General features: G+C 47.6%; 1 pseudogene; it reads right to left on the minus strand.

Moving 5' to 3' along the window:
- Window positions 1-18,949: 18,949 nt before the first annotated feature.
- Window positions 18,950-25,183, minus strand: LOC123167314 (putative disease resistance protein RGA1; annotated as a pseudogene).
- Window positions 25,184-25,455: the final 272 nt, after the last annotated feature.

Raw genomic sequence — 25,455 nt, forward strand, 5'->3', positions numbered from 1 at the left:
AGAAAGGACGAGACTCATCAAAAGTCACGTCGCGAGAGATACGCATCCGACGACCGATAGGATCCCAACAACGATAGCCCTTATGCTCATCACTGTAGCCTAAGAAGACGCACTCAACAGACTGAGCGGTCAGTTTGGTGCGTTCACGAGGGGCAAGAAGAACATAGCAAACACAACCAAACAAGCGAAGCATCGAATAATCGGGAGAACGATCAAAAAGACGCTCAAAAGGATCGCCACCCTGCAAAGCAGCGGACGGCTGAAGGTTGATGAGATAGGCGGAAGTGGAGATAGCCTCGGCCCAAAAATGAGGCGGAAGAGAGGCGGCGATCATCATCGCACGAGCCGTCTCAAGAAGGTGACGATGCTTGCGCTCAGACACGCCATTCTAAGCATGAGCACCAGGACAAGAGAACTGGGCAAGAGTACCCTGCTCAGCAAGGACTCCACGCAACATCTTGGAGATATACTCTCCAGCAGGGTCAGCTCGAAAAACACGAATAGGAGTAGAGAACTGAGTGTGAACCATGGCAGCAAAACGCTTATAGATGGATAACACCTCACTACGAGAAGACATAAAATATATCCAGGTGTATCGAGAGAAATCATCTATAAAAATAATATAGTAGCGATGACCTCCTTTCGAGGCAAAGGGAGCTGGACCCCAGACATCGGAGTGAACCAGGTCAAAAGGACACTGAGACACAGTGTCACTATGAGGATAAGGTAACTGGACCTGTTTACCAAGCCGACAACCATGACAGTCTAAAGACACACCGCCGCAGACAGATCCAAGAAGACCACGTCGAACTAAGGATGAGAGACGAGAGCCACACAAGTGACCAAGGCGATGATGCCACTGCTGAAAAGAGCTAGTAGACAAGGCAACAGAGGGGGAAAGACTGGCGGCGGTGGTAGCGGAGGGTAGGTGAAGCCAGTCAAGCTCCTAGAGACCCTGAGAGTCACGGTGTCGGGGGCCAGCACCAAGGAGAGCACCAGTGTGACGGTCCAGAACAGAACAAGAGTCAAAGTCTAGAATCACCCGACAACCGGAGTCAACAATCTGACCACCAGAAAGGAGCTGCATGGTAAGTCGAGGAACATGAGCAACATTAGGAACATGAAAAGATGAGGTGCTAAGAATGCCTCAACCATTAACCGGGAGGGAGGTACCATCAGCAGTAAGAACATGAATAGGAGAATCAAGAGCACGAATAGAAGACAAGGTGGATGAATCATGAGTCATATGAAAAGATGCTCCAGTATCCAGAATCCATGGAGATGTACCTAACTGTGGTGAAGGTGGTCTCACAATGCCAGAGGAGTCAGTAGCAGAACCAACAGAACCCGTCGGTGAAGAACCAGAGCATGCAGCAAGCAAGCACCGAAGGCGCATAATCTCCTGCTCAGTCAGGAGCTCAACTGAAGAGGTCGACGGAGATGCACCCGGCAATGAAGAGCCGGAGGCAGTGAGCAGACCACGAAGTCCCACAATCTCCTGCTCGGTGAAGTACATAGCTGAAGTAGATGACGCAGTAGCACTAGGAGAGGAGCAGCCACCAGGCCCACCACCACCTGTGGAAAACCGCCAGAGGAGGCGACATAGCATAAGCAACATCATCCGTAGAGGCCGGTGACGGAGACGAGGGCACATGCAGACAAGCCCCAAGCGCCAAAGGAAGACGCGGGTCAATAGAGTCATATGCATCAACACATCCGATGGGGGCCGTGAGAGAAGCCGGTGTAGAACGATAATCACCAAGGAAAGTCGCAGGAAGAGTCGATGTAGAGCGACAATCACCACGTGCGAGAGTCGCCACAGGGGACGATAGCACAGACGAACAAGCACCAAGCGCGGAAGAAAGGCACATGTGCGAGACGGGGTCAGTAGAGCAAACACTGAAAACTCCGTCAGGAATCACCGGGCAGCGAGGGACAGCAACATAGCCCGACATTTTTTTTTTAGCAAAGATCAGACCGTCCAATCGAGATGCTCGATCTGAGCAGAGATCGGCGGCCGCGGGAAGGGGATGCGAAGTCCAGGCGCTGGAGCGCGGGAACGGAGGGAGCAGCGGGCACCCGGTGGGCGGCAGGAGCTGCCAGGCGGGAGCGGCGCCTGAACACAGGGGCGACAGGCGGGAGCGGCGGGAGCGTCGGCGGCGCAGAGGGAGTCCACGGGGAGAGCAGACGAGCGGGAGCTTCGGCGGCGCTGAGACGAGCGGGAGCTTCGGCGGCGGCCGACGAGCGGGGGCGAGGCGACCGATGCAGGGCGCCGAGACGCCGATGCAGGGCGCCGAGACGAGCGGGAGCGCGGCGGGAGACCAAGGCCGGCGGCTGACGAGCGGGGGCGCAGAGGGAGCTGCGCACGACGTGTGACGAGGAGGCCGATGCGTCGGCCGGGGCAGCGGATCGGGCACGAGTTGCGGCGTGCGAAAAAGAAACCTAGAGCTCTAATACCATGTTAGGAATAAGCAACTTGTATTCCCATGAGGCCATAGGCCGATATATATACATGTACAGGTGTGAAACATATGCAGAAAACCCTTTATACAACGGGATAAATACAAAGGGGTACATAACTTATATTATAACTCTAACAATCGTCACCTCCCTGCTCTTCCATGAAAGGAGCACACCACCGGGTGTGCCGTTCGCGGGAGATAGACATAATCGGCAAACTCAGAGCCAAGGGTTTCAAGGACAACAGACGAGCGGATCAATGCCTTCTTAGTTTCTTGAAGACATACAATCAATGCATCTGCAGAGTGGAGCACGGGAGCGGACCGTCGAGCACCAGGCGCGGGCATTTAGGCCCCGCACATTCCAGATCACGATCTTTAGGTTGCAATTCATGGTATGTGTTGGGTCAACGAGGTGGTGGTAGCGCGAGTCTAGGATGCCATGAGGCCCACGACAGGCACCGGCACGAACGGTGGTGGGCTGGGATCGGCTGGCGAGCTCTCGGTTGACAAGGGTGGCGATGGCGGCAATCACGTCAGGGAGGGGTGCGGCAAATAACCCATCATAAGGACGCATCTCCGCAGCAGTGATCGTCAAGTCAAGCCCAACGATGGCCAGCATGCGCAAGATATGCACCTGGGCATGACACTCAGCAGTGTGGGTGTCAATACGTGGGTGGCGTGGTTCTTGTTGAACGGGCGCGATGCGGCGTGAAGTTGATATCGGGGCGGCGCGCCCGTTTGACAAGGTTTGGGATAGCTGTGCAAAGTTTGCGGGTTGGCCACGTCAGGACCTCGCCAAGCGACCAGGTTGAAGGCTGCGGGTTGCGTGCTCTGGATCATCGCAAGATCACAGGCGGCGAGGCAAAGCAGCTTGCGGGCTGACGAGCAAGTGAGGCTGGGAACGGTAGGCTGGCACTCGAGCCCTGGCGCGGCTTCTCAAGTTGTCGCAACTGGGCTATTGGCCGAATTGAAGATGCATGCGGCCCTCGGAGGAGATTGGGGCAACAGGGGTGGGTGGAGTTTGAATTCCGGCTGCATCCGTTGTGCTCACAACCACCATATCCACTTTGTCGCAGGGGTCCATCGCTGCAGCTAGTCCAGAGTGGCGATCTTCCTCGGACGTGCCAAGCACAGGAGACGACTGTGAATCAGGTACTTGGCTGCCCTCAAATGTGCTTTGGTTGTTTCCAGACCCCGACAAGACGTGGCAGGTGTGCCAAGCTCGGGATCAGCGTGGCCTAGCACGTGAGAGGGCGGGGAGGGTGCGCATCTCTCAGTATGGGCAGCGTGCTGGCTATGGGTTGTCGGGGCTACGACAGCAAGACTGGTCTCGGGTGTGGAAGGCGCCAGCGAGCAGGGCTCCGGTCTCCATGCTAGAGGCGGTCGAGGAGGCAGCCAATGGGCTAGTGTCAGCTGGTGCCATGGGGCGGCCGACCAGTCCAGGGGCATGCATGTGCCCAACCATGACCGTTGGCAGTGACAGCAGGAGTACGGAATGGGAAATATCCATCTCCTATAGACATTAGAAACAAAGGCATAGTCTAAGAGAACAAGCCACAAGCAGCAGCACAAACTTTATGGGATATATAGATCAGTGAAAGAGCAAGATAATGTATGCTTCCTTTTTCGAACAGGCGGAGCGATAGGCCTCGCTGGCATCAGAGGCACTGGAACAGCAGCACGAGCAGTACGCCGTGGAGGCACACTGCGCCGTGAGGGCATTATTGCCAGTACGAAACTACAGGAAACCAGCAAACAAACCAAAAACAATCCCTGAGTATTTTCAAGGAGGCAAAAAAAGGAATAGGAGGTTTGCTAAAAAAGGGAAACAGACGGCAAGAAGGCCCAAAGGCTCAAAATGAACATAGTGGAGAAGGCCCAAAGGCTGACGCCCAGGCAAGCACATGGGCATTCCATGGAAACAGCCAGGGCCCAATGAGACAAAGTGGAGAGGGTTGCAAACACCTTTCGTTGGATATACAAAGGAAGAACATGATCTCTACCTTTATTTCATTTCATAAAACATTATCTGGCCATAAGCATAGGCCTTGTACAGGGCAATAAGAACACCCCTCAATAGAATGTAGCAAGACAGAACGCAACCGAACCTAACTAAATATAATACGCAGAAGCTAAAAGACGCGAGTACAAATGCCAAATTAGGTGGTGCCCGTAGCCCTCCACAAGAGGAAATAATATCTGGATCAGTAGAGGAACGGCGCACGTGATGAAGATCCCTCTCTAAACAGGCTGCATAGCGAATTGCAGATGCAGCAACAGCAATGGCAGAACCAACGGAATTCCTATAGAAAACAATATTCATAATTGTAGTTTCTAACGACAAAGCCATGCAGCCCTTGCATAACTGTAGTCTCTAACGACAAAGCCATACAGCCCTTTCTAAAGGCACACAGAGCTCCAGAAGAACCTCCTTTGTGCCAGCAGGAACAGGAATCTCAACCTCTACCCAGTCAGCATGGTCCTATCCTCGGTCAACTCACATAAGTAGCTATAAAGAGGAGGCAAAGCACAACATGCCGCCAAGTTTTCCAAAACAGGAATTACGAAAGACATAACAGGACACATCCTGGGCACACAAAATAGTAGGACAATAATAAGCATCACACAAACAGTAAGAATAGTAGTAAAATGGAAGGAAATAGTAATGAACACAGAACACGATGCGTGGAACACCCAATCAGGAAAAGGAATGAGTTAACCACTGAGCATGAAAGAAGTATAATGAAGTAAAGCCAAAGGAGAAAGCTCAAACCTTAGCAGGAAGATAGGACACAGCGTGCAAGGCAGCAGGCAGGTGGAAGACCAGTAGGACCTGCAACACAGAAACAGTCGACGCCGACTCTGGTAGTTATCAGTCACAAACAAAATTGTGGTAGTTTTTTGGAACCCTAACGCGAATTGTGGTAGTTTTATGCTATTTACTCAGGATTGACAGGACAACTGAATAATGAACAGTGCGACATGGAATAAAAAGAACAATTTCACTATCTAAAATGTATTTGTGAATAAGAGTAAAGTGCATTTATGTAGGACTGACAGGACAACTGAACAATGAACAGTGCGACATGGAATAAAAAAGAACAATTTCACTATCTAAAATGTATTGGTGAATAAGAGTAAAGTGCACCTAAAAAGAACCTGGTCCATAAGCCATCAGATGACGTCAGAGGAAGTGCCAACTGAGAACGTACACCTCACATATGTATATGGACTGAACTACACTGGGCACCCTAAAGCTAACGTCAAAGAACAATTAAACAACCTAAAAACAGGAATGCAACAAATGGAAAACAACATAGTAAATAAGGTCTAACTGACGATGAGAAGACCTAGCAGAGAATCATGGTAGAGGACCTCAAACTGCAATGCATGCACACACACATCCAGAGGCTTTCGAAAAAAAAAGAATCAACAGGTAGAAACCAACCAATAGAGCGGGAAGGAACCTAACTTTGATGTCCAACGGCACAGAGAACCCAAGAACCAACTAATCAAACAAATCCTACTCAAAAAGGAAGAAGATGCAGCCCATGTTAACACCGGCATTCCATCAAACAGGTGAAGAGCATCTCAACAGAAGAACTCACATTGGCAGAAGAGCAACTACCGGCGGTACAGTAGCAGGGGAGGCAGAGAACCGAAGAAAGGAGAGCAGCACAAACGATCCTGCAAAGGGAAAAGGGGAAAAAGCAAGAACAGGGAATCAATCAGTGTGTCCATGCAAACGGCAACGCAGCAGCCATCACGTGGAAGAAAATGCGGACGCACACCTAAACTGTACGCAACAGCAGCAGCAGATTACAAAGAGGAGCAGATGGCAGTAGGCGCCCAAGATGATGCTTCGGATGAAAAGTACATAAATTCGCTTCTAGCGTCGATCAATGCTTGTGTTCAGTGGATAGCATGGATAGGAGGTTGATTCGGCATTTAACGTTTACTTGGAGTCATACAAACAAATAGTTTTGCAACACTAACAAGTTGTTTCTGGGATATGAAGGTATGCTCGTGATCGGCTCTACCGTAGTTGACGAAAGGTTAGAAGACGAGACCCCCATCGCTTGGGGGGTGGAAGGAGCGCGGACACCAGAGTATGAAGAGCAGGCATCAGCTAGCCATGAAGGAGTGTGTCTGGGTCTCCAGCGGAAATGCCGTGGTAGATTTACAGATATAGTGCAACACTGTTCCGGTCAGTGTCCCACGACGAGTAATGATGAGTGAGTGTGTCAGGAACCTGACCTTGGGCAACACCAGCGACTTTCGTTCCACCTCGGATACGGGAGGAGGCTAGGACCTCCTTATAAGGGAGAGTGCCACCCTCCCTTTAGGTCGGTCTTTTTGGATGTGGGCTCTCCGCTTGTAGTGGAGTGTCCGATGCGCCCCGGAAACGCCGAATGTATGCCGATGGACCGAGAGCTGGGCCTGAGCTGCTAGCAGTGTGGGTCCCAGTAAATATGTGTACCATGATTTCGGCCCTAATTAACCAGTATACCTGCATTTCTAATCTCAAGGTGGTGAGGAGGGTGCTACAGCAGCAGATGTGGGTAGGCCTCTGCAGCTAGCAACAGGCAACTGTCGTCATTGCGAGCATGTATCAGAACATGTGTTGTTGAATCTCGTGTTGACCATTGAATTTGGATCGGTGGTGGCGTGAGGTGAATGCTTGACGTCAACTACCAAGGACATTGCTAGGGATCGTGGTCACTGTACTGGATCATGTGGCCAGCCTGGGATTACTGAGTACCTTCTGAAGTGTAGAATTCCATACATGATCATTTCTCCAGGAGCGGAAGCAGCAAGGGTGGGTGTTGCAGGGAATCCACCAGGTGATACTCCAGTAAAGAATGAGTGGGGAAAAAAGTTCCCTCACTCAGTTGGTCAGGTTCTACGACAACATGATGGCCTGTTCCCAACAGGGCTGGAAATGTACGGCTGGTAAGTGATGTGAGGATATGTGCATGAAATATATTGATCGTTGCGCTAAGGAAATGTGGATGTTTTTCCAGGAAATAGTTTAGGCACTTCATTCCGTTTGTTGTGGTGGTGTCCGGGAAGTATCTGAAAGATGAACTAGGGCCTGGGGGTGAGGTAACGGTGATCGGTTGGAGGTGCATCCATCGGATTCTGGTTGAGAAGGAATGTAAGATCTCTGCCAATGGCTAGCAAGATGGAGGGGTTTTCGATCCGCGCTGTACGGTAACTGTCTTTTTGAAGGAAAAGTAGATCATGATAAAATATGTACTGATTCTTCTGAAATTTGAGCATAAGATGCAGGAAGATCTTTGCAAGCCTGGTGATGAAGATGATGAACTCTAAGTTGATGGGATACATGATTGACTGGCTAATGAAGGTAACAATGTCAGATCCATGCAGCTGATTTTGTTGGTATCTCATAAGTAATGTGTGTCATTATCAGTGACTTGGTATGGCATTGCAGTTCATGTTCCCAGTGCGTACCTTCATGGTGATGGACCCGGAGCACTGTTTTTGAGTCGCGCGACTAGTCTACAAGTCGCACTGCCAGGGTTGACTCAAAGCCCTCGACTAGTCGCGACTAGTCAATCGGCCAGGCTCGACTCGTCACGAGTCGCTACCCCAGAACAACTCATAGACTCATCGGCTAATCACAAATGACTCTGTTCCGATCCTGAGGTTCTTTTGGTTTGAAGAATAGCTAATCACAAATGACTCTGTCCCGATCCTGAGGTTCAGCCTTCAGACAGTGTTGTATGTTAGGCATTGTAACTTGGCAGAGGGTGAGCCGACAGGGACGAGTGTGGTGATGCATGTCGGTTCAAAATTCGAGCTGGCTGCACACATTCGAATTTTGAACCAGGATGGAGGGAACCCCATGCCGCAGCAGTATATACAGCATTGAGGCAGGGAGGAACAAGACATCAGAGTTGAAGGTCAAAGTTGCCGGTAAGAGATGGCACCGATAGCCACCATGGGAAAAAGCATCCGGTAAGAGGTGGCGGTTTATGCATCGGTTGCTCGATGACAGCTCTGAAAGGCTCAGGATGTTGTCTGGGTGCGAAGCGCCGTCGCGCATTAATATGGTCCGTCGGGATGGAGACGGCACCTACCAGTCATAAAGGCTGTGAGGAAGGGTTTCAATAATAGCTCAAATACGGTGGATATAGAGCCATCAATACAGCAGAGATCCCTGATCCCAACAAGTCTAGATGTTGGAGATATAGGGTGTAGACTAACATAGAGAGGAACTGTAGAAAGAAAATATTGAAGAAATGTAGCATACAACTGTAATGCTAAGACGGATACAGCGACACGCATACAGCAACACGGGATACGGAATTTTCCAAAAACAGCCAATCGGGGACACGGCAAGTATATATAAAAATATGGCATGTAATATAGAGTTAAAGACAAAAAGAAAAGAGAGAAAGAGATCAGAATACTGCCCCATTTGTTGTCCCCTTTTTCAAGTGCTTGATTGATCATCCAAACCAGACCCATGTCATTGCAAGTTTGCAACTTGCAAAACACATCAAATGATAGTCTAGTATTATTCTATTAGACGTAATAATCTGAAGTGGTACTTGAAAAACAGCAAAGAAGTTTGCTTACACATCAAGCGATAGTCTAGTATTAGTCTGCTGCAAACAAATTTGGTGTTTCCACCATGGCTACCGGTCGAAGCAGTAGGGGTCTAGGGGATGCAGTAGTAACTTTCTGAACATAAGCCAATCTCAGATGCCATGTTCCCTAACATCAAGCACCAATCAATAGTTCAACACAAGCAGGCAGCAGCAGCATGGGGAAGCAACAAGCAAGCAGCAGCAGCAAAGGCATGAGGAACAGGGGAAGCAAGCAGCGGCAGCTCAACAAAAAGATCAATTCAAATAGATGAAAGAGGTCGAAGTTACCTACTCCAGCGTGGTTGTCATCGGGAGGAGAGGCTGCTGCACTTGGGAGACGGCGGCGGTTGAGTCCAGGCGCCGGTGGCGACTCCATACATTCTGGATTCTGCTGTGCCCGTGCTTTTTAGATGTAATATACAGATCAAAATAAGTTAGACAGGAAACTGCGGTCTAATATAGTGTAAACAGCAAAACCAAATGAGAAGTGAAATCAGACGTTCAATTAAATAAGTAGCTACATATCCACTTGCAACTGACCTTTTATGTTTATTTACATAGGTTAGTCTATGCAATAAGAAAAATGAAAAGTGTCCTATTTCTTTCTGTAATTTACTACTTAAACCATAGCTGCTGAGTGTCTCATTGAACTGCATTGCGCAACTGAGGCAGTGTTACTTAAATTGACATAAATTTGCTCAACGGTGGTATTCTTTTGTGTCATTGGTCACCACAGAAAACTGAAACCACCTAAAATGCAACCATAATTGCAAAGGGAACGATGAGGAAGAGGAAGAATCACCTAACAAACTCACCTTGGATGAAGCACAGATTAAGAAGGCCTTCTAAACCACACCACTACCTCCAACAGCATCATGCCACCTCCTAAACCAAACCACTGAGTATCCCTAAACCAAAAGGTCAGGTGAAGCAAATGAACAGGTCAGGCTACGAAGAGTTTGATAAACAACAGAATGACACTGAGATTGACAAGGATGCAAGATATAAACTAATCTGAGAGCACCATAACAATCAGCATTTTCCGCATGTAAAAACATAGCAGTCAGGCAGGTATGGGTCAATAGTGACATGAAGAACAAATATAGTAGTCAGCCCGCAAGTAGCTGAAAATAAATCAATCACAACGGCCTGACCCAAACGGGGTAGGTAGCGCCGTGCACGTACTCTGCTTCCTGTCCTGTAGAGGTTCAGCGGTTGACGGCAACGGCATGACGAAGCACAGTGACAGTTGGAGAGGAGAGCCGTTGATCGTCACTTGCTGTCTTCAATCCTGGCCCTCCATTTCCCAGGCAAGAAACGCTTCGTCCTCGCTGTTCATTTCTTCAGTTAAGCTGTTCATTTCTTCAGAGGTTTGTGTTTGCACTGCAGGAAGAGTTTCCCAGCTTTTGTAAAATTCGAAAAGGAGCATAAAACTTTGTGGCAAGCTTCAATCCAGTTCTGATTCCGAAGGCAGCTAATCTGTACGGCTGCATTTTGAGATATACCATCTCTCCCTCTGTGAAATGCCTGTCAGTTCTGTTTGCATCAGCATATTTCTTCATGCGTTGTTGTGCTACTAGTAAGTTTTGTTTGAGTTGCTGTTGCATAATCTCTCTTTGTTGCAAAAAGGATTCTGCTTCAGAATCACCAGGTCCAGGGATGGAGACTTCTCCAATGAGTGGAGGAGGAAACCCATATAAGCACTGGAATGGAGTAAACTTAGTAGCTGTGTGATAGGAGGTACTGAACCACCACTCTGCCAGTGATAACCAAGAACACCACTTCTTAGGTTCTTGAAATGCCATCACTCTGAGATAAGCCTCTAGGCATTGATTGACCCTTTCAGTTTGGCCATCAGTTTGGGGATGATGTGCTGTGCTCATGTTGAGTTTTACTCCCAGTGATTTGAACAGGGCCTGCCAAAAGTTGCTTGTGAATATAGTATCTCTATCAGTGACCATAGATACTGGTATACCATGCAGTTTGAACACATTGTCAATGAATGCTTGCAGCACGTGAGAGACAGTGAATGGATGTGATAATGCAATGAAGTGGGAGTATTTAGTAAATCTGTCTACTACCACTAGTATCACATCTTTGCCCTGAGACTTTGGTAGTCCTTCTACAAAATCCATTGAAATGTGTCTCCAAGCCATATCTGGAATTGGCAATGGGTCCAACAATCCAGGATAATGACAGTGCTCTCCTTTTGCTCTCTGACAAACTGGACATTGCTGGATGAATTTCTCCACTTGTTGTTTTAAACTTGGCCAATAGAAAATCCTTTTGATTCTATGATAAGTTGCTCTTACTCCTGAGTGTCCTCCCATAGGAGAGGAGTGAAATGTGGAAAGCAACTGTTGTTGGAACTCAGGATCAGATCCTATGTAAATTCTGCTTTTGTATCTCAACACACCTGCCATGTAAGTATAGTGGGGCAGAGTATTTGTGCCAACTCTGAGTTGTTCTATAAGGTTTCAGCATTTATCATCTGCCTTATAGGAGTCCTCAATTTTCTCTGTCCAACTGGGAATTGCCATGGAGATAGAAATTACTTGAGGCCTTCTAGATAGAGCATCAGCAGCTTTGTTTTCTTTACCTCTCTTGTACTCAATTGTATAAGTGAATTCCAGCAGCTTCAGCATGAGTTTGTGCTGAATTCCCTCAGATATCCTCTGTTCAGTTATATATTTCAGGCTTTGGTGGTCTGTCTTAATAATCAGAGATGACCCAAGAAAGTAGTGTCTCCATTTCCTTAAAGATTCCAATATAGCTATTGCCTCTTTTTCATAAGTTGATAGTGCAGCTGCCCTAGGTCCCAAAGATTTGCTATAATAAGCAATTGGCCTGTGTTTCTGCATGAGCACAGCTCCAATACCTGCTCCAGAAGCATCACACTCTAGTTCAAAGGGAGTGGAGAAATCAGGTAATGCCAGGACAGGGGCATGAATTAAATTGTATTTTAGTTTGTTGAAAGCTTCTGTTTGAATTTCAGTCCAAAGGAATGAATCTTTCTTCAACAAATCATGAAGTGGCCTGCAAATCATCCCATAGTCTTTGATGAACCTTCTATAGTATCCAGCTAGGCCCAGAAAACTTCTTAATTCAGTGATATTGGCAGGCAAGGCCCATTGTTGCACAACAGTTATTTTCTCAGGATCAGTTGCAACACCTTGAGCAGATATGACATGACCCAGGTATTCCACTGTAGATGTACCAAAGGTACACTTGGATTTGTTGAGGAGCAAGTTATTTTCCTTTAAGATGTCCATAACAATCTTCAAATGTTTCTTATGTTCCTCTGGAGTTCTACTGAATATCAAAATATCATCAAAGAAAACCAAAACAAATTTCCTCAGATAAGGGCCAAAGAGTTTGTTCATAATTTCTTGAAAGGTTGCAGGTGCATTGGTCAACCCAAAGGGCATCACCAAGAATTCATAGTGCCCTGAGTAAGTTCTGAATGTTGTTTTATGCACATCTTCAGCTTTCATTCTGATCTGATGGTAACCAGATTTTAAGTCCAGCTTACTGAAAACTGCTGCTCCCTGAACAATTCCTCATACTGTCAATGACTGGTATAGGGAACTTGTTTTTGATTGTTTGTGCATTTAACTTTCTGTAATCTATACACAATCTCCAAGTTCCTCCTTTTTTTCTGACCAAAATTGCTGGTGATGCATAAGGGCTCAGGCTATGCTGAATTATATGCCTGGAGAGCAATAGCTTGATCTGCTGTTCCATTTCATCTTTTTGTAAATGACGCACTCTGTAAGGTCTCACATTTGGAGGTGTGGAATTCTCCTTGAGGGGTATGGAGTGATCACAATCTCTTGGAGGAGGTAAAACAGTGGGCTCTTTGAACAATTCCTCATACTGTTCCAGTACTTGTAGTATATCTTCTGGTGCTTGTTGTGCAGCAATGAAATCACTGCCTGCAGTTGACATGAACTGAAGACTCATAGTAAAACCCACTGCACCTTTAGAACACATATGTTCCAATTTCTCTGCTGATATAATTTTTGGGACAGCAGTAGTTGTATAGTCAGGGAATGTGACTGGTGTTAACTTGTCCTTATTCATAGTGACTGTCCTAGCTTCAAAGTCCATTGCTATGGGGTTATGTTACTTGAGCATGTCACAACCTAGCACCACATCATAACCTTGCAGTTCCAACACTGTGAAATCATTTGAAAATGTCTCATTGCAGATCTTGAAACTGGTGTTGGGAGCATAAGCACCTGAAGTCAATGATCCCCCACCTGCTACTGTCACTTTCTTTGTTGGTGTATTTATCATATGACAGTTAGTTTTGAGAGCAAACTTCAGGTCAATGATTGTGTTAGTACTGCCAGTATTCACAAGGGCTACACCTTGTCTTCCTCCCACAATTATATGCACTGCTAGAGTAGAAGGGGAAGTATTTCCTGATATTGCTTGGGCAAATATGTGCATACACTAATTATCAGATTCAGTCCATTGACCTTCAGCTCTGAGTACTGCAAGTTGGGCCTCTTCTTCAGGTGTAACTTCTTCAGCACTGCCAGGGCCAACTATAGCATGTACTGAAGGTGCTTGTTTGCACTTATGGCCTGGCACCCATGGTCCATTACATCTCCAACATATACCTGGCTTTTTGGTGGCTGGAGCTGCAGGTGGAACTTGTAAATTTGGAGTTGGTGGTATAGTGTGCTTTTGCTGGCTTGAGTGAGCATGTAATCTTTCTTGCTGGTTCATATATGATTGGTATTTTGCCTGTAGTCCACTTTAGTAATCCCTTGCTAACCAATAAGCCTGGCTAAGAGTTTTAGGTCTCTTTGGTCTTAAGTTGCATCTTATGCTGGGCTTTAATCCATTGACAAAACTGACAACATAGTATTGCTCCTGAAAATAGGGATGTTCAGCTTTACAATGGCCATGATTTCCTCAAACTTGTCAGTATAAGCAGCAACTGACAGTGTGTTTTGTTTGAGGCTATGGAACTTTTCCAGTATCTCATAAATGCTATGATCAGCAAATCTGTCACAAATCATTCTGTAAAAGTCATCCCAGGGTGTTTTTGCATTATCCAGTTGAGCACTCCTAACCCAATTGTCTGCTCTTCCTGTGAAGTAAGTAAGGGCCAGATCCACCTTACATTCGTCAGGAGTTTGAGCAAGTTAGAAGTATTTGGTGACCTGTCTGATCCAACCCAGAGGGTTTTCTCCATTGAAGCAGGGAAAATCCAATTTAGGCCCCTTGGATATACTCCTCATAAACTGGGTAGCACAGTCAGACTGATACTGTGTCATGTGGCTTGCCTGCAACTACACTGTTGGATTAGTACTGCTGTTCTGAATTGGTGGTTGCTGTAGACGTTGTTCAACTCGTGGCTCCCCTTGATCTTGCTGTTGCTGTTGATTTTGGTTCTACAGAGTTGTCACAGATGCTAAAACAGAGGACTCAGGGGTGGGTGGGTTGGGGTTTTCAGACCGCATGGTGCGCAAGATGGCGAAAATTTCTTGCTGAACTTCTGCGTTCTTCTCCACTAGTAACTCGACCTTTCCCAACTGCTTCTCCAGGGACTCGACAGAGAGCAACCTGGTGTTGACCTGATCGATCTGATCTTGGATCTGGTCTTGCTTGTGACTCAAAACGCCCACTTCCTCGCGAAGTGTGTCGATTTCTTCAGCAATCTCGTCCATGTGCTTAGTTCGGGTAGGCATGGTCTCACTCACGGCTCCGAAATTTTACAGCGGAACGAGTCCGAAACCCTCGCCGGTGACCTCGCCCTTCCGCCGAAGAATTCGCCTCCGAAGAACACCGCCGCCGCAATCGGCAATAGGCTGTGGAATTTTACCAAGCCGAAACCCAACCACAGCGTGTTCCGACCGAGCCACCTCTGAGGAACGCCTGGCTCTCTGATACCAATTGTCAAGACCAGATATCAATGAAACACACAAAATCACTCGAACTAGCCCCGATTCGATTAATACTCAGAACAAGTGACAAGATACAGGTACAGATCGAGGATCGATCCCGAATTCTACAAAGTAATTTAGGGTTCTAGAGCTACGCTAGGGAGTACAAGTTGTAGAATGGGGAAAGATGAGGCTAGATTGCTTGGCGGAGGAGATAAGTAGTTGGCGGGGTAGGTAGCGCCGTGCACGTGCTCTGCTTCCCGTCCTGTAGAGGTTCAGCGGTTGACGGCAACGGCGTGACGAAGCACAGTGACCGTTGGAGAGGAGAGCCGTTGATCGTCACTTGCGGTCTTCAATCCTGGCCCTCCATTTCAGGCAAGAAACGCTTCGTCCTCGCTGTTCATTTCTTCAGTTAAGCTGTTCGTTTCTTCAGAGGTTTGTGTTTGCACTGCAGGGTCCTGACAGAGAGGCGGGAATGCGGCAGCGGCACGCGCCCCTTCTTTTGGGCGCCGATGAGGGAAATGCAAGTGCGGCGGCAGCCTACGCTTCCTGTTCATCGCGGAGGAAGGAGAGGGAGCGGCCAAGGACAGGAGCAGCACGAGCTCGGTGAGTGGAGAGGAGGCGAGAAGGGGCGCGGGAGGTGGCGGCGGCCGGCGGTGAGAGGGAAGGCGCGAGGACGAGAGGAGCGAGAACGTGCGGCGGCTAGGGTTTTTTACCGGTGGAATTTACCGCCGGCCGCTCGGTGAGGGGGTGGGGGTCGGCCTCTCCAGCTGTGGGATCCCCAGTCCCCGCACCCTCACACACCGACGAAAGGTGGCCAAATGGGCCGCACCTCCGGGCTGGCCCACTAGCCCGCATGCCTGGCCTAAGAGGGCGATGCCTGGGTCTAGGGACCAGGCACGCGTGCCGCGTGCCGGCCCGAATGTACAGTTGCGTGCCGCGTGTCGTGCCTGACCAGCATAGCCCAGGTCAGGTCGTGTCGTGCCGGCCCATCCGACCATGTTTGTGCAGAATCATGTGGTGGTTTGACCCTATCATCAAAATCTCTTCGTGACTACATCCTTTCTAGGAAATGTTGTTCAGCTGACGTCAGTTCGCTCGGGTGAGCCCTTCGCGCGAACGATCTCAGCAACAACCCACCCACCCACTCCACCCACCTTCCTTCCATATCTCTCTCGCCTCCTCACTCTCCCTCTCCGTCTTAATCCCCTCTCACTCTTCCTTCCCTGGCCACCCGATGGATCAAGCATCGGCCGACAGCGATGACAAGAGGCCGCCGGATCCAAAAATAGGGGTAACACACCCTAAAGCCACAAGTCCAGGACAAGTGTGGTGGCTCAAGGACGAATGTGGTGGTCCCCTGCTTCGTCGACCTCCAAGGTCACTTGTCGGTGCTAAAACAGGCATATCTCGAGGTAGGGCTCCTAAGTTAGGCATCTTGGAATGATGGTAACATGGACACATGATTTTATAAAGGTTCAAGAACTCTCGAAGAGATCCCAACATCCTACTTTTGATTGTATTGATATGGGTGTAGTACAGAGTACAAGTATCTACCACAAGATTGTTGTATGAGATTCTAATGAATATGATCCCCTCTATTGACTAGCCTAGCCTCAGTTATATAATGCACCGGAGGCATAGGGTTTAGAGGATTCCTCGTCTCATGCGCCAAGTCTTGTGGAATCCTCCTTGTATACATCATGGGCTGCCTGAAGTGGCCCATTAGTGAACAACCATGGGTGTACTCGGCCTGGCCCTCCTGGTCCGGAGGCGATGTGGTGAGTACTCCCTAGTCCAGGACTCCATTAGTAGCCCCTTGAACCAGTCTTCAAGTTGGGGATGCTCCTTGGTTCTTCCGAACTATTCTTCGTCTTCGGCCGACGGTCTTGAAAGTTGGTTCAACAAATATTGTCATCTCCGATCCCGAGGATAGCCAAGGTGTATCTGAAGAGTTCACACATCGAGCATTCGATGAGCCCCTTTAAGTTCTCGACTTTTAACAATGCCTTGTTATTTTTTTACGCCACACCTCGGGTTCGAAGTTTTCCCTGTGCGCCGGTGTCCTCTTGCATCCAGGCTCCAATGTCGGACCACATCCGAGGTGTCTTTTGCAGCTGAGCCCCAACGTCGGTCTGCATCTGAGGTGTCATAGATTATCTTGGTCTTGAAAAAGTTGAAGGAGTTCAACCGAGCTTAATTAATGCTGGAAATTCCTTTGTGGAGCCAACCACTCGTATCCGAGCTTTTATGGTTGACTGCTTCCGAGGTGGTGCACCACCTCGGCCTTGGGCTGATTTTTTGCGGAATTTTTTTTCGATTGGTGCAATTTATTCTCTGCCGAGATGTATAGCTAGTAGCCCTCAAGGTGTGTGCCGGCCTAAAATCCGAGATGCACTCGAAGGATAGCATAAAACCATTGATCCCAGTGGCCCTTGAGACTCAGGTCGATTCGCGAATTCGGCTTGAGGATCAAGTCCTTACTCAGCAACATACTTTTAGGAACAGAAACGTAGTGCGTAGTAGCTTCCGAGACTCAAGTTGGATACGGCCGACCAACCTGAGAATCGTAATATCCTCGGAAACTATTTTGCACTTTGGATTTTCTGCATTGAATAATCAATGCATTAGACCCCGAGACTTGGGTTGGGCCACATGACCGACCGTAGGATCATATCTCCTCGGGAACTAGTTCAATTTTCGTGTGTATTTTATCAACGTTGAAGTACAGCTCGGCAGGGAAGATGCCGAAGTGCGGGGCAGAAAAGATTTCCCGAACAGAACCACCACGCAGGACAGCTCAATCAAGAGGATGTTCTGCCACCTAAAAGAAAACACAAAAAAGTTAAAGGTGTAGCTTGGAAAACCAAAAAACTTACATAAAGACTTTACATCTAAATTAAACCAAGTTTCTTGGTGCCAATCAAAATTGGGCTTAAAATTAATTTGTGCTTCCATCGTGCTTTAACATGACATATCCGATCTCTAAACTTCAAGTGGGTCAGCCTTCAGCTTCAACCTCGTTTTCCCGAAGGCAGAGTGCTTCTCAGGCTAGTTTAGCGAACTAAAATGAGTGGTTTTAGAGAGAAACCAGGTTATCCAGCTATTGACCATACACTCAAGTCAAGAAAGAAGTGGTAGAAAAAGACTTTGCAACGACTAAGAAGAAAACGGTTATTATAAAATGGCTCATATAAATTTAAGAGCACTAGTTAACTTGGGTAAAGAATGTTATTTTTAACAAACATCTTTTTGTTTTAACACAAATATAATGCTTGGTTAAACCGAACATTTTTTTAAATTGAGTATAAAGCGACTTAGCTGGTTAATGTGCTCGGTGTTGATAATGTGGTCCGGGCTTGTGGCGGGACGAAGACACCCGTTGATCTCTGACAGATCCGACATGGTGTGTAGTCCTTGGCCTAGCCGAGGTACCGGCCCCAAGCCGGTTCCAAGGTGTCCGAGCGAGGATCTCGTCTTGACGGGGTGGCGAGGCAAAACACCTGGTCCAACAGTCGTGACGAAGCTGGCCGATTGGTGATGATGAAGCCCCAAGAGTATGTCGATGACGCGGTGGCGAAGCCCCTGGTCTAGCCAAGGGTGACAGAGCCCTCGGAGTATGTCGATGAAGCGGTGGCGAAGCCCCTGGTCTAGCCAAGGGTGACGGAGCAGGTCAGTAAGGTGACGTTGTAGCCCCATGTCAGCCGAGGTGTCACATCCATTCATTTTCACTATAAATCACAACCGTTCTTTTTCACTATTTTTCTACTGTCGCATCTGAGCCATTCATTTTTTATTGTTTTAATTATTTAATAGATAGATGCAGATGCAGATGCTTCATAATCTTAGCCATCCTTTGCGTGTCATGACGGATGATAGTCGACTTGGCAATGTGTATTTGTTTTTCACCCGAAACTCTCTATCATTTCTTCACACGATAAATTTTTATAATTTTCTCAAAGAGCAAGGATATGTACAAAAGAGAAGAAAAGGCAAACTAAAGCAAATTAACAATCTAAGACTGAAAAAAGAGATAACAACAACAGAAAGCCGCAAAAGCAACTAAATCGCTTATCTGAAAGTTTTCGAAAGGGAACCATAGGATTTTCGTTTTGCCCTTTGCACCAGCCATTGCATCTCTTCCTTGAAGCGTCTTCTGCAAGTATAAAGATCGTCTTGGAGTAATTGATGTAAAGGTGAAAGCACTCATAGTATTCCAAATGGCCCGGGCAATCAGAATGATGATATCCATTGCAAACGGAAGTTGAGAGTGTGTATCCTCCAGTTAAAACGGCTTGTAGGGGTTACTTGGTTCTAGCCACACCGAGGCAATAATTTTTTCTCTTAGAAAAAGGCTGACATGTCATACACACAAAAGGTTTGACAAGGTTGGCAAAAATAGTGTGGAAACCTATGACCAAGCTAGCCACCAACCAAACAGGCTCGGGCTCGTATGCTATGCCTCTTGGGGAAGATGTTGGTCCTTGAAGTGGATGATTCCTGCAGGGAAAATATAGCGGTTACTGGCAGAGCTTGTCCACAGATACACGTATTTAATACAGAGGCACAATTGGAGGATATAAAATCCCTCGTCGCTGATAAGCACCATGTGTGGTTGAAACAACTAAACTGGAAAGATAAATTAAGCAGAGAAAGGCTAAAGAAAGAGTTACAGGGATTTGCAACATGTTGGGTTTCTTGTGCCGGGAGAGGTACATAGTTTGCAGGAAACTAGTACTTACAGTTGGTCGAATTCTCACCTCCATGAATCATCAGATATAAGAGATATTAGATGTTTATTATTCCCTGGAACTGATTTCCCAAACTTTGAGCAGATGGAAAACAAGGGCATTCTTTGATGTCGCAGTACTTCAGTTGGTCAAGTGACTGCAGGCCATCTACAGAAGCTAGCAGCAGACAGTCTACGATGCTCAACTTTTCCAATGCCCTGCAGGAAAGAAGCCTCACCGATGTTAAAGATGAACACTTGGACAGTTCGAGTTCCACAAGGGAAGACTCATGCGAATCTGTCATGACACCCTCAGAGGATTGAGTACTTCTGCCTGCATTACTAAACGTGACCTCCTTTAGTGAAGACATGCCAACCAAGGATAGCTTCTCTAAAAATGGCAATTCATCGAAGGGCGGCAGTGTCTCCATTCCAGTACAATCCTGAAGGTATAGACTTTCTAAATTGCTGAGGGAGAAACTCTGACCCAACCAGGATGGAGTGGCACCTATGTAATTTATGATATGAAGATGCTCGAGACGATCATGTGGTTCAAGACCCTCCAGTACTTCCTTCGAAATCGAAGGATCAACACTTATTATTTCCCATGACAGCCAAAGAGTCCTCAGATGCTTTTTATCTTTAATCCTTGCACGGCAAGCCTCGTCCTTTTTATTGACCTTTTCAAGATTGAAGATTCTAAGCGATCCTCTGATGTCATTCAGGTTCTCCAGCTGTGAAATCTCAAAGCCACTCTCTATTTGGACACGGTATTCTTTCAGTTCTTGCAGAAACTTCAGTTCACCAACTCTTGCTATCTTTGAGTGCAAGTGCAATGGCACCGACGACTCCGGAACAAGAAGGTATCGCAGATTTACAAGATTACTCATGCGTCTTGGCAAACCATCTAGACCACTCCAATGACTTACGTCGAGTACCTGCAGGTGGTAAAGTCCACACAGAGCCTCAGACAAAGGTTTGGGAGTGTCGCTTGTGAACCACAGCTCTAGATAGCGAAGATGGATGAGCTTTGAAATACTGGGTTGCCAAATGTCAGCACCAGAGAGTGTTGTTGATACCCGAAGCACTCGAACATACTGTAGTTGCCTGAGAATCTGCGTAAAAATTGCAGAAACATTCTCATCATATGGACCAACTAGCATTACACTGTCCAAGCTTCTTAAGATATCATATTTTTGAATGGCGGTTAACCCTTTCTCAAAGGTTTCGTTACGTTCCATGTCACCGTTTTGTTGCGTCTTGTATGCTGACTCGGTCCAGATGCTGACATGACTAACATATGGGGAGACTGCTAGTGGACCTGAGCCGTCCATGGTGAGACATTCATCTACCAAGACACTCCGTGCTACATGATGAATTAAATCATGCATGAGATAGTATTCCTGTGCCTCCTCCAGCTTTTCAAAGAAGCTTCTGTCTACCAGCTCGTCAAAATAGTCACTTCCAGTATCTTCTAATCTCTTTCTATCATCGACAACAAAGCCAAGAGCAATCCAAATACGTACCAACTGTTCCTTGTGAAACTTATAGCCCTTCGGAAATACAGCACAGTAAGAGAACACTCTCTGAAGGTGGTAGGGAAGGTGATTGTAACTTAACCTGAGTGCTGGCAAGATGCCACCATTGCCTCCTTGTAGTTTCCATTCATCACCATCTGAAATTCTCTGCCAGTATTTCTCTTCAAGCCTTCTTTTCAACAGTGTGCCAACACTTTTTGCTGCCAATGGGTTTCCGCTTAACCTAGTGACTATCTCCTTTCCAATTTTCTGAAGCTTTTTTCGGCCTTGATAGTTTTCATCACCAAATATGCATCTTTTGAAGAAAAGCCAAAACACATCTTCTTTTAAACCACCCAACTTAATGTACTGCTCCAATGTGCTTGTCATTTTGGCGACTGATAGTTCTCGGGTAGTCACCAAAACCACATTACCTGTTATTTCAGTACATCTTAGTGGGGCCAATAGCTTGTCCCAGCGTCTCTCGTCATCTTCCCACATATCATCCAAAACAAGTAGGAATCTTTTTGTCAAACATTTTTTGATACCATCTTGGAGCGTACTGAAATTCTTAGCTGAGTTTTTATGCCTGCCGTCTGAAAGGCAGTCCAGAATCTCTTCTGTGAGCTTGACTTCATCAAAGTTAACAGATACATAAATCCACATCCTGATGCCAAAGTTAGCTTCAACATCTGGGTCATTATACACTGTTCGAGCAAGTGTCGTCTTTCCAACACCTCCAGTACCAATAATAGGAAGAACCAAAAGCTTTTCTTTACTTGATGCGCTATCCGTGATACATTTTTCAATCTGGTTCTTCTCGTGTTCCCTTGCAAAGACTTTAGTTTCAACAAAGCAGGCCCCTTCTTCACGCGAGTCTGAACTTTTGTTCTGAGACACTCGGGAAATTTCGTCAAGTTTCTCTTGCTTGAGAGCCTTACGAACATCCTCACAGATGTCATGTAGCTGGACCACAATATTTGATATTCGCCGTGATATGTCATCTTTGCTGAGTTTCCACTCTGGTATTTCTTCTGGAACTGTGTCCCCTTGAATCTTCCTCTCTGGAGTCATTTGGTTATCTGGATCACCAAGCTTCATTCTTTTCATTCCAGTCATGATATCATGACGCTCAACTTTTCTTTTGTTTGTCAAAGGACCATCCTCTTTATGCATGCCAGGACCTTTTGTATTGAGTTTTACCGTGGACGATATGCATCTACTCGCCTCATTAGCAAAACCATATGCAAATCGAATAAAAGATTGTGTCTTCGATGAACATGCGGTGTGCTCCTTATCTTTGATCTGTTAGATATAGACTGAAACCATTAGTGTACAGCTGCATATCCTCCTACCATTTTGCCGTAGCATAAGCGAATTAAAAGCATATGAAATTAAAGTAACTGAAACTAGGAAGTAGGGTACAACCAAATTATCTGTATTTATTCACATTAGCATCAGGCACAGGGCGGGTACCGTGCTTGCAAAGTGGTATAACCGTATAAGAGGAAAAAGATCCAACGTGAGCAGATTTTTTTTGACAAGGGGAATATATTAATGTCAAGCAGATACCAATTACACCTGGCCTCTGCACCAACAAGATGTATAAAAACACCGAGGATCCACACAGCCCAAAAAATAAAAATAAGAATAAGACAAAAAAGACCCTGCCGCGGTGATCATTCACCCGCAATAGTAGCACTCTAACCACCATGAGAGATAACACCCGAACTACAAAGAAGGTTCTCCAACAACAATGTCTTCAGAAAGGAAACAATGCACAAGCATTGTCGTTCCCCGATCAAAGATCGTAGGTTTTCACCCTGGAGAAAGGCCGCGTTCCCAAAAAACAATGCCCTCAACTAGGCGACTGCCAGTCAGGACCAATAAAGGCCAGACCTTGGGTTTTCACCAAGGAAATCACGACTCGATACTCAAAGGAGCATCACCAACAAAGAAGTCCTCCAATGTTGCCGTCAGCACTTGTGGAGGCTACTACTACAAGTCACGTACCACCAGGCTCACAGAACTCGTGGCCGATCTGGACGGGACCATATCCCGCAAGCCAATTCTGAACAACTGCCTGTGAAGCAAAGTCTTCATCGCATATAAGACCCCGCCTTCGCCACTTGCAGATCCTCCAATCATGCCATGGCATTTTTCGCATGTGTTGATTCCATGAAAATCTTGGTGTAGACATGTCCCAAGGGGCCAAAAAAAAGAGCTTCACGATACCCCATGGAGTTGGTTATGCTGATCTTGCATGTGTACGCGACCGGCCCCAATCCAAACAAGGTGTCCAAAGAGCACCATATACGCAAGTCTTTGTTTTCCTTCGAAGGAGAAGTCCGGAACCTTCCAATGGATAGATCAAAGAGGGCTGATCACAGGTACAACAATGACTTCGCGCGAAGACAACTAGGGCCACCGCCTAGCTGGTTATTTTTGTGAGACATGAGATCCCAAGATCAACCATATCTCAATGCCCACCTCCGGCGGAAGGAGATGGCCGGCACCGCCAAGTCCGGGATCGCCGCCATGATGCTCAAGTGATGCGGGCAAAGCCGCCGACCTTTACCAAAACAGTGCAGATCTAGCCCTCCTGGCCAAAACGTGTCCAGATCGAGCCAATCCGTCCTGCCGTCACAGTCGTGTGCCTACTGCCGGCTGCTGTCGTCGAGCTTCGTCAAAACATGCATATCGAACCTTCCTGGCGAAAACGCCCAGACCGAGCCAATCTACCCCACCACCACTGTCGACTGCTCATCGGTCGTCTGTCGCCGACGGGCCTCCGACACCATCGCCGTGGATCACCCCGGCTGTAGGGGCGTGGGCGGGCGCCGCAAGCACACCCCTAGCCTTACCCGTCGGGAGCCCCGCCGCCACGCCATGCTGGCTTTGCCCGGCGACGCCTCCGGCGGTGGCGGAGGGAGGGGAGGGGGCGTGGGGAGGAGGGCTTGAGGGAGCTGGCGGACTCCCCGGTACGGCGTGCCGCCGCCGCATGGAGGAGGTCGTGGGATGGATTAGGTCGTGTTGGATGTGGGTTAGAGCGGCGAATGTTAGATGGTCTCTCTTAGTACTCTTGGCTACAAATAGTATGTAGGATCTTCTGATATCTCTGCAAGTTAATCTAAATCATAGTTTTAAATAGCCGGCTATAGCTCCGCTATAGCCCGCTATAGCCTTTTCAGCAGGGTGCCGCTAAATGACCGCCTTCACAAATAGCCCGCTATAACCTGCTATAGCCCGCTATAGCTGATTTTGAGGCCCGCCGCTATTTTCCATAGCCCGCTATTTAAAACATTCATAACAGAGTCTATGGTTTTCATCTCCATATGTGTATTCAGCAATTTAAGTGAGCCTCTTTTAAATTTGATATGGAGATACAAATCCATCAACAAAGGGCAAAAATCAGAGCCGCCGCCGCTAGATCCAAAGAAATCCGTCCGCCGCACCCTCCCCTCCCGAGTGCCCAATATGGCGTTCTAAAATTGATTAAGGATGTAGAAGCAAGATGTCGAGTGCCGCAGAAGCACATCGGCCGGCAGCGCGCGGCGTACCTTGTCGTGTATCTCCACGTAGTCGAGCTCGTCGAGGAGGTTGCGCGCGTCCGCAGCCAGGCGCCGCACGGCCGCAATCGGCTCTGCCAGCTGCTCGTTCCCGATCTTCTTGCCGCCCGCCCGCGCCGCGCCGAGGACAAGGTTGGCGCGCCGCAGCTCGGCCCGGAGGCGGGAGGCTTCCTCTTCAAGGCCGTAGCGGGCGGCCCACGCACCGACGCCGTCGCCGACGAGCCTCTCGGCCACGACGCCGACCAGCCATGTCGTCGCGCCGACGGCCTGAGCGACGGGGTCGAACGGGAGCGGCATTGACGCCGGTCTCAACTTCTACCTCTCCCTCTCCGCCGGACGGAGCTTACAAGCTTGTTTCTTTGTTTCCTCCGTCCGAGCAGAAAGGAGCCAAAGGGCTACTCTCGATTTATCTGAATCTCTCTGTGGGCTACTTAAAAAAGTATTGTCCAGACTGGGTTCCACAATAAGCTGACAAAAGGATGAGATGTGTTTCGGTTGAATCTCACTGTCTCTGCCGACCTGATGTATCGTGCGCTTACACACTATGAAATTTAATAACAAAAAAATATGGAGATCTAAGATTTCATTAAAAGTGAAAATCTTTATGCCGTATCTTCGGAGAGGAGTGATTCTTACCAGAGGCAATCTCGCTCAGCGTACT

Source organism: Triticum aestivum, chromosome 7D, assembly GCF_018294505.1.
Source record: "Triticum aestivum cultivar Chinese Spring chromosome 7D, IWGSC CS RefSeq v2.1, whole genome shotgun sequence".
NCBI classification, from domain to species: Eukaryota; Viridiplantae; Streptophyta; class Magnoliopsida; order Poales; family Poaceae; genus Triticum; species Triticum aestivum.